Source organism: Crocuta crocuta, unplaced genomic scaffold (genome assembly GCF_008692635.1).
Source record: "Crocuta crocuta isolate KB4526 unplaced genomic scaffold, BGI_CrCroc_1.0 scaffold24, whole genome shotgun sequence".
NCBI classification, from domain to species: Eukaryota; Metazoa; Chordata; class Mammalia; order Carnivora; family Hyaenidae; genus Crocuta; species Crocuta crocuta.
The window spans coordinates 14,422,937-14,432,656 of NW_027530974.1; positions in this window are offsets into that span (position 1 = coordinate 14,422,937).

The window sequence follows — 9,720 nt, forward strand, 5'->3', positions numbered from 1 at the left end:
AGTAACCGGCCCCTCCCCTCCTTTGCTTTTGGTTGCTGCAAAAGAACAAAAAGCACCTGACTAGATACATGAACTTGGAGAACTGGTTTCCTGCAGATCCTCGCAGGGTGTGGCGACACGTTTTTACTACCTGTGTTACACGTGCCTTCTGGGAACAGGTATCTGTCACTACAGGGTCAGGGCTGCTTAGAGGATGCTGTCCCCGTCCCCGGTTTTCATTGAGTTTTGTTCTTCCTTTTCCCTCCCCTGTCCCAGCCTGTCAGGCTGGCCTCTCTCTTAAAGAGATTATACATTATTTTGAAGCGCCGTGGGATGTTTGATTGAAAGGTTATCCACTAAAACCTGGGCAAGTGGAATCCCACCGAGAGACAGAAAACACCGTGACCCGTGGATTTTTAAAAGTCATTGGTTTAAAATCGGAGTGAGAAGTTTTCCAATGTCGAGTCCATTAATACTGTCAAGGAAGGGCCAGCTGGTATTATTGTAAAGTGGCCAATTCACTGGCCGGTAACAATGGTATTTTTCTGGAGAAAGGACCCGGGGCCTTGGGGGAACGTTCACTGGGGCACTTGTTGAAACAGTGAACATGGATTGATAAATGATGACTGGCCACTTCTTTGGAAGCATTGCTCAAGTATCAGGACTGGAAAATATATGCAGACCAGGATGTGTTACTTGATTTTCTCTTAAACAAGGTTTAAAGAAGCTGACTCAGGAGTAGATTTTCCTTTACAAAGTAGGGGGCGCTCCTGGAAGAGAGAAGGATCGCACGGTGCTTCTGTATAAGGACGCCGATGTCTGCGGTGATGCGCACTGTACAAAGCATCCACCCCAACCATAACGTTCCAGGAAACTATCCATTTTTAGGCTTCTAAGAACACATTTAAGGGTTCAGCAACTTCAGCTCTGTTGTAAAACTTTTTGCCCCTGAATCCATTAGGAACTGTTTTTCTACTTGGGGAAACATGAATTGGCTATACGTTTGAGATGCAAGGCTAGATGCTGTTTTTTAAAAAATGTTTTTAATTTATTTTTGAGAGAGAGAGAGAGAGACAGACAGCATGAGCAGGGGAGGGTCAGAGAGAGAGGGAGACACAGAATCTGAAGACTGGCTCCAGGCTCTGAGCTAAGCTGTCAGCACAGAGCCCTACACGGGGCTTGAGCCCATGAACCGAGAGATCTTGACCTGAGCCGAAGTCGGATGCTCAACCGACTGAGCCACCCAGGCGCCCCTAGATGCTGTATTAACAAAGAGCAATACGTGGGGTTTTGCTGGAGGCACCCCACCTTTTCCGCAGCCTTGCCTGAGGGTTGAGTCCCACACTTTCTGTGTAAGAGGTTTTCTACTCAAGTGCCTATGTTTAAGAGAGTCTTTGTTGCGAAGTAAGGGAGAGAAGTCAAAGAAGGCAGATCTTAAAGAAATCCATTCAAAATGTACCAGCAGTAGTAAGGGAGCTTTCTGGGCACCCCTGCGTAGCCTGGGCCCACCACGGTCCCCTCTTACATCCAGCTGCAGTGTCACATGCACAGTGGTCTGGGATGGGGACACCCATCTGCCCAGTACAGGCTGTGCTCTTTGCAGAGGCCTGTGCTGCTTTTCCCAGCTTGTGTAAAGGTTTTGTCCACTCCCTGCTCTTGGTGTCCCCCAGCTGGAGGCATGTCCCTTGCGGAGGGAAGTGAGTCACCTGGAAGCAGAGATTTTGCAAAAAGCTCCGTGAAGGCCCCGTTAAATGCTTTGCCTTCCTCCGCGCATCTCTGCCTCCAATAGCGATGGGCCCCGGGGAGCCTGAGGCCGGGTATCAGGTGTCGTGCAGGATACCTGTGGGGAGAGGTGTCCATGAATGAGACGCCATTCGCCAAGGGCTGCCCCTGCCTTGCTTTTAAGGGTTTCAAGGCCTGCCTCATTGCAGCACATGAAACATTTCCCCTCATTTGAACCCTTGAGCTAAGCCTGCAGCCTCTGGGCCCCAACCTCTCGGGACTGTTAGCAGCTCATATAGCAGGGGGCTCATCTGTCCAGGCTGCCCTGGAGGAGGGGACCTCTCGTGGGCTGCAAGGGTCCCCTGATCCCTGATGGTGCCGTGCACACGCATTCAGCACCGACGTTCCCAGCGCGTCAGGATCTCAATGCCAAGCCCCCAGAGGGGTCTCGGAGAGCCCCACCCCTCCCCGAAACATTGAACCAGGAAGACAGCACAAGGAAGGGGTTACCCAGTCCTCCCTGGGCTCAGTGAAAACCCTGAATTTAGCACGGAGAATTCCTTTCCCATCTCTGGGGAAGGATTTTATAGCCCCATGTGCAGATGGGGGTGGGGGTGGGGGTGTTCACCTGCATGGGTCCCTGGGGAATTACTTTCTGGAGTAACTGCGAAGCCATTTCTGCTTGAGAGTAGGGACCCAGGGCAGACCTACTGAGCAGAGTTCTTGAGACAAAAGGGGGCTCCTTTTCCGCGTGCCGGGAGGGCCCCCGCCCTCTGGCCTGCTGAGTTTTCTGTCAGGCATGAGCTAAAGGAAATCCGAAGGAACTTTCCACCTTCACACCACTAACCGGTGTGTGGCCACACTGTTCCACAATGTATCGATAATGCTACTCGGGTCCCATGAAGCTGCCAAATGCTGTTTGGAAACAAAGATCTCTTGTAAACAGCATTGTTGAGCGAGGAGGAAATAAACATGAACTGAATAAGCCAAACGTGGGATGTTGGAACGTGCCTTTTATCTCAGAATCTCATCTCCGGCGTGGGCAAGCCTTTCCCCCAACCTCCCCAAAAAGCATTCCTAGCAAAGGCACTACCTTACACCCACTCCCCAGTACAACCCAACCCAGGGGTCACCCAGGGCATTCTTTTCTCAACCTCCTCTTTCTTCAAGGACCCGACAGAGGCAAGGACACACATCTGCAATTGGCACTGTTATTTTATTAGTACGAGTATACTGAAACAATAAACTTGTACTGGTATACAGACAATTTATTTAAAACAATTTTGTTCAAATTTTGAATCAAACATTGTTTTATTATAATAATGAAATAATTTCTACCTAGAAAACCTGCAAGCACCATCAAAGAAAGGGACCATAAAATTCAATAAACAGACTCGAGTGTATCCTACAAATAGACACACCACGATTAGAAAATAGAATATGAATTCTTCCATTTTTTTTTTAATATTTGTTTTAAAAAAGCTAGTGCAAGTACAATATTTTACACTGGAATTACAGAGAGTATGCACGCATATGGAAAAAAGTTCTGTCACAATAAAAGCTCTTAACTATGTATGCACTTAAAATTTTTTTCTTTTCAATAAGGTGCAAAACATTCTTTCCCTCGTTCTCCTCTGTACTGGCCATGTCAGTCTGATAGTGCCCCAAAGTTCTGGTGTCTCTTTTCCCTTGGCCGGTGGGAGGCGTACGATTGGAAGTTTGGTGGGTAATGATCTGATCGTTAAAAGAGACAGTGGTACGAATCTCAGAGATGGCTCTGAGCCCCACTGGCCAGAAGTTAGGACTGTCTTAAACCAAGGCCACCACGAAAACTGGCAGGGATCTCCCAAGGCCTCCCTTCGCCTGACCCTAAATGGGTCTACAGGCGAAGACTGAGGAGGAAGAAGCCACCCCAAAAGGCCAAAAGGGCAGTATTCGCGGGACCGAATGTGCAGGTATCAAGCTAAATGTTCACTGACTGAACAATTTACCCCATTCCTGGACCAGATAATAAGAGTGGTGGTTCACGTAAGAACCAGAGGAAACGTACACGCCCAGCTTCTTGGTTAACTGTGAAGACACAGCTCTAAGCCAATGGCAGTCACGCCAGACTTGATATTCCCGGAGGACAGTGTGTCATCCGAGCAAGGACTGCTGTAAACAGCACTTCCAATGCAAACCTTCAGACTGGCCAACGGAAAAGGAGACCGGCTCGCTGGCCGTCCAGACAGCAAACAAACAAAACTAAAGGGGAAGAAAACTTGGGTGAAGTCTCCAATTATCTGCAGTGGAAGACTTGAGTCCTTTCGGATAAGAAAAGTGACGGAAATTCTTAGAGACTGTTACTGTATAGATACTACCTATTGGCCAAATGCACTTAATTTTAATACAGCTGAACCATTTGTATGCAAAGTCATGAAGGACATGAAAAACTGAAGCGGCTCTTCCCTCCCGCCTTCGTACAGGTGAATGTCAGCTACCGGAAGCATTGCACTGAATGGTAAGGGAGGGGCTGAGATTCTGAATTTAAGAACCGTTGGTGGGTTCAGGATCCCCACGGCTGTCCGGTTTCTGCTGGTTGCTTTGCGTTTGAGACAGAATAGGACTCTTCTGAGAAGTTGCTCCATATTTTACTGGGTATTTTGGCCTCAAGATTAAAGGAAAAAAACCCCCAAAACTAAAGTAAAATGAGGCATTGCAATTGAAATTCTTGTTTATACCCCCCATTTAAATGAGGTGCGGGGGGGGGAGGGGAGAAGGCTGAACTTTTTTTGTGTTTGTGTCCTCATAATGAGTTCTGTTTTACTGGTGGCTAGGATCCCTTGTTACAAACACTTCTTGTTCAGGATTATATTCTTTGGGTTTACTGAAACAGGAAGTGCTAACAATGTGAAACGCGATCTCTGAAGAAAAAGGAGTTGCAATGGCTTGAGAGTTTAAACCAAGAAAGGAGCTCAGAGAAGTACTTTCAGCACAGGAATGAACAGTTTTCTCAAATTTCAGAATACAGAGTTGCCCTCCCTCTGACGAGGGCTCAATGTAACAAAAACATAAAGGAAGGGTTGGTATAGTTTAAGAGCCTTTTACGTTAATTCTTCCAGGCCGTAACCACACAAGTCTGATTATTTTGGACATGACAAATTTCTATATACAAAAACAAAAAACAAAACAAACAAAAAAAACCCAACATGTAACTTTCAACCTTTATGCTTTTTTTTTTTTGTTTTTACAAACAAGGTATGAAACTCATTGTTTTAACAGATCCATGTCTTTCGAACACTGAATGAATCATTTCGACATTCATTTTTCTTTTGTGCAATTTTTGAAAACATTACCTGTACTCCTCAAAGTGAGTGCTTCAAAATTTTTTCTTCTTCAGCTTCTCAAATTAGGTGTACATTTAAAAACGAGAGAGAGAGAGAGAGAAAGAAAAAAAATTGCCACAAAGTATAGTGCTACAAGAAAAGATCCTATCCGTAAGGTAACATGTTTGAAGCGAGGTCATCTATGTAAAAGAAATCTCAGCTCCGGAGTGGAGGTGTGCAAATTCTTTGGAGTTTCCCTATCAACAGAAACACAACACTGTCCGTGGAAAAGAGAGGAAACCAACCCAATACAATAGCATATGCATGTGCTTTATAAAAAAGTATATTTTCTGTATAGTTATTACTTGATGTGTTCCTAAATTCTCTATTTCAGAAATTCTGGGTTAAAAACACAAAGGTAGAAGCAAAGGCCTCCACTCCACTTGAAAAAATAAAAAGCATAATCTCCTTTCCTTTCATATCACCACTGAAGGTGCTGGATTGGGCCATGAGACTGCCGGCCCCTCTTCTACCTGAAATCATCACGGGTGACTAGGAAATAGAAGTGCAAAGGGTTCTGGGAGAGAACAGACCAGTTTGTTGAGCTTTGTGCGGTTCATGCAACAGTAGCCATGACAACCAACACAGCTCACAAAGCCTGGCCTCCTGTCCGAGAACTTTGCTGCCTCTCCCACATCTGAAATAGCATGGCATTAGTGTCTTCAAAAGCATTTTGAGATTTTTGTTCTCTATGAAAGAAATAGGTTTCCTTAGTAGTCACAGATGTTAAAGGGTATTGTCAATTGTGTCTTTAAAAAACAGACAAAAAAATTCCAAAGCTACAACAACAAAAATAAATTTTGGCAACACATTTCAGTAAAGATCAAACTATGTGCAAAGAGTAAATTGTATGATTACTAGGAGCTACTGTTCATCTTGAACATGCAGCATTATATTGCAATCTATGCAGTATCTAAGGAGTAATCCACAAGATGCAGGAAATCCAAACATTCCTTGAAATTGTACAAGCCTCCACAGCAGTCAAAGTGCTGCTTCTGGACACATCAGTGTACCACACACACGCCAGCCCCGTCCCTGAGTAAGAGGTGAGAAAGGTTCCGCAGAGTTCCTTGTAGGGGGAAAAGGGGGTGCCGCCACTTCCTGGTGGGGGGAAAACCCAACACACTCACCTAACAGAAAACATAGCGGGTCACAATTCAGACTTAGAAATGGGATCCACAGCAAGGAAAAAAAAATCCTCCCATACCAAACTGGGTGAGTTGGGGAAAACAAAACAAAAAAAATTGACTGACATAGAAAATGATCCTGAAAGTCCAAACAAAAATGCGATTTGGATTTCCACTTTAAAAGGTTTGAGGTAAGTGGTATCCATCTTTGTATCTCCCCCCNATGTATTTATAGATCCCTATAAAGAGAGGTTCTTGATTGTTGGTTTCTTTTTTCTTTTTTTCTTTCGCCCTGACTGATTTCTTGGTGATTGTGTTCCACTGTAAACGCAAAAGGCCTGCTGTTATTAGTTTAGAAATGGAAAATAGGAAAGAAAGAAGAACTAAAGATGGTTGTCAGTAGATATTGCAAAGTGGACAAAGTACAGAGGCACACGGCTCATCCTTGTGAGCTGCACGGCACCGAAGAATTTCTATGCTTCTCATTGTCATGTTTGCTACACAGGAGCTTGCCAGTGTCTGCCAACATGAGGAAGTTCCCTGTCCTTTGGATGTTTTTCCCCTTTGAAGGGAAAGCTGCCACTAAGAAATGGTGACCATTGTTCGAAGGGGCCCCTCCATGGCCACTGGCCACACGCTCAGAGCACGTGGCACACACATTAGGCCACACTTCCCGCCGTGCTCTGAGGCACAGCTCAAAGTCTCCGGGACACGGACCCGAGGAGGGGTCCACCCTCTCTGGAAAACACCTTGGAGAATGGGTGGATCTTGGTGTGCCTTAGAACGGAATCTGCCTGCTCCCTCCCCTACACCACACATTCACTATTCCTCATGGTGACAGAGGGACTCGGCTGGTCCCCTAGCTTTCCTGCATTGGCTCTTTCTGCAACACGGTGACAGACATATGGGGCTCCTGAAAGCTCCCCGCCCCCAGCAATCAGCATCCATGGTGGGGAGCTCACAGAGGGAGGCACTCCCCTTCCTGGTTCCTTCCCTCCAGCCCTTCTCTGGCCAGAATAGGGAAGATGGGCCGGATGGGGAATGAGCTTTAACTAGAGCACACTGGTCCGACCTATTGGCACAGGAAGTATTGCACACGCTAAGAAAAAGCAAGAGAATGAAATGGGACGATGCGAGGAAGAACCAATTATTTAAGAATTCCTATACCTGAAATAGAAGCACAAAAATTATGATGATGTTCCTATTGCTCCGAACCATGTATGTTTTCCCATTTTTAGTGTTGGGTGTCGAGGATCCAGTTAGCACAATACTGGAGGTTAAGCCGAAAGGTGGTGTGTGTGTTTCGGTGTCCGTGTGAGTTTCTGTGAATAGTGGTATTGATGAGGACGAAGTGTATATGGCAGTCCCATATTCCTCTTACCATTAAAGGTTACAAAACAAAGAGAAAAAGAAAACCTAATCATTGCAAGTGCCCTGAGCAGAATATATGGAAGATTAAGCAAGTTCTCTGAGCAGAAACTTAAAAAAAAAACAACCAAACAAAAAAACAGAAAACAAAAAACAAAAAAAACCCCAGCTCTAAATAAGCAGTATGACCGTGAGAATGGGCTCACCCAAGTCTCCACTAGCATGTTGAGAGGATAATGAAATCCAGAGAAAGTTCTAGCTAATCTAAACCTATGCAAATGTTTTTGGTACACCCCAGAAAATGGTTTATAAATATTAAGTTCTGGTGAGAGCTAAATGCAATGAGATACTAGAGAGCCAAAATGTAGGCTGACTTTAGAAATTTGTTTTTTCATTTGTGAAATGGAAGAAGTACTGCTTTCCGTGGTAAAAGAAAAATCAGATTAAGTATTTGTTCAGATAAACTGCAGCCATTCCAAGTAAGAATATTTAAAAATGTCTCCCTACTTATAAAACTTTATTATTATTATTTTTAAAAGCACTTTAAGACACACACCCAAACCCACACACAATATTTCAGGTCTCTGGGGATGAAAGGTTTAAACTGTGAAATAATACCCTTTCTGGGTTTGTACCAAACATTAAATCTCAATTTGATTTCAGATGGAAAAAAAAGAAGTCATTCTGAAAATAACATTAATAACAACAATAATAAAGTAATTTAAAAAAACTTGCTCACATATATAAATGTCTTTATGGAAAACTCAATGAGTCTGAAGAAAATTCTCAGAGTTGTCTTGTTAACACCTGTTTTTTTTTTTTTTTTTTTTTGTGACAGATGTGGTAGAAAGACCAAAATGAATTTTGAAAGGAACATAACCTTATAAAATGGCCTACAGTTTAGGCAGGTTAGAAAGTAATTTTGCTACATTTATTTATGCTCGTTCAGTCCCCCAAACCTTTCCCACAATGTTATTGGCTAAAAAACTGCAGGAATATCACACAAATTATAAACTCAAGATGTGCAAATCGCAAGGTTCTTTAAAAGTTCATCTTACAAAGAAAAACACTGGACAAAAATGAGTATTCTTTTTTCCATCCCTTTTCTCTCAGTTTCTCTGCCAGCTCTGCATATATGCCTTTACTTCTTTCTCAAACATCAAAGTGAAAAGTACTTCCTGTCAGGCTGTACTTGGTGGTCATTCATTGTCACATACTAGTTCATAATTCACATTCATCCCTTTAAACCACATTGAAACTTCCAATATCTTGCTCGTGAGAAACTCTGCAGACCTGAAATGTATTTACAGTGTTGAAAAAAAAAAAAAAAAAGAAAGCAACTTATTTTTTTGTTTTTGTTTTGTTTTTCTTCCCAAAGAGTTTAAAGGGAGATACAGTACTTGTTGAATGATATAGACCAAGATGCTTGGTAATAAAGTGTGAACAGCATTTTAAGTGCTTAGAGATAGTAATATATATGCTTATCTTCAAAATCTAATTCCTCACGTCACACTGGAATCTGAAAAAAGTGGCACCGTGGCACCCGAGTTGTCCATAGTCATGAACTATAAACAGTACTAGAGTTAAAAGACCAGATTTTGCAAACCCAATGCCGAGCGCTGCCGCGGCTCTCTGCAGGGCTGTTTGAGCGAAGTCAATGTGAGAACCTGATTGGTTTTCCTAACACTGCACAGAATCCAAAGTGGGCTGNATCACTGCACTTAGTAAAGCAGAAACGAAATCCCACGTGTGGCAGTTGCTCTAAAAAAATATCAGTGCAGTCAGGCCCCATAGGGGGAAATATTATCTCTATAGGATTAAAAGTTGCTTTTATTGTAAAATAAGTTGGGGGGAGGAAAAGGGTCTTTTACATGGTTGGCTTTCCGTCTGCTGTCGGATGCCTCTCTAGCAGGCCCTGCGCCTGGGTTCCTGATGTCTGCACGTGAGAACCTCACCAGGCCCGTGCGGAGGGCGAGAGAGAGGGAGAGACAGAGGGAGGCGGGGGGAGGAGACACCCCCACCCCTGCCCTGCACCTGCAAACCCCAAGTGCACGCCCGCATGCCCCCCCAGGCAGCTCCCTGCCCGCAGAACGGCCGAGGCTTCGGTGCAGCTGGAAAGGGCAGGTGCTCTGGAGCCACATTGCTTTCCCCCAGGACGC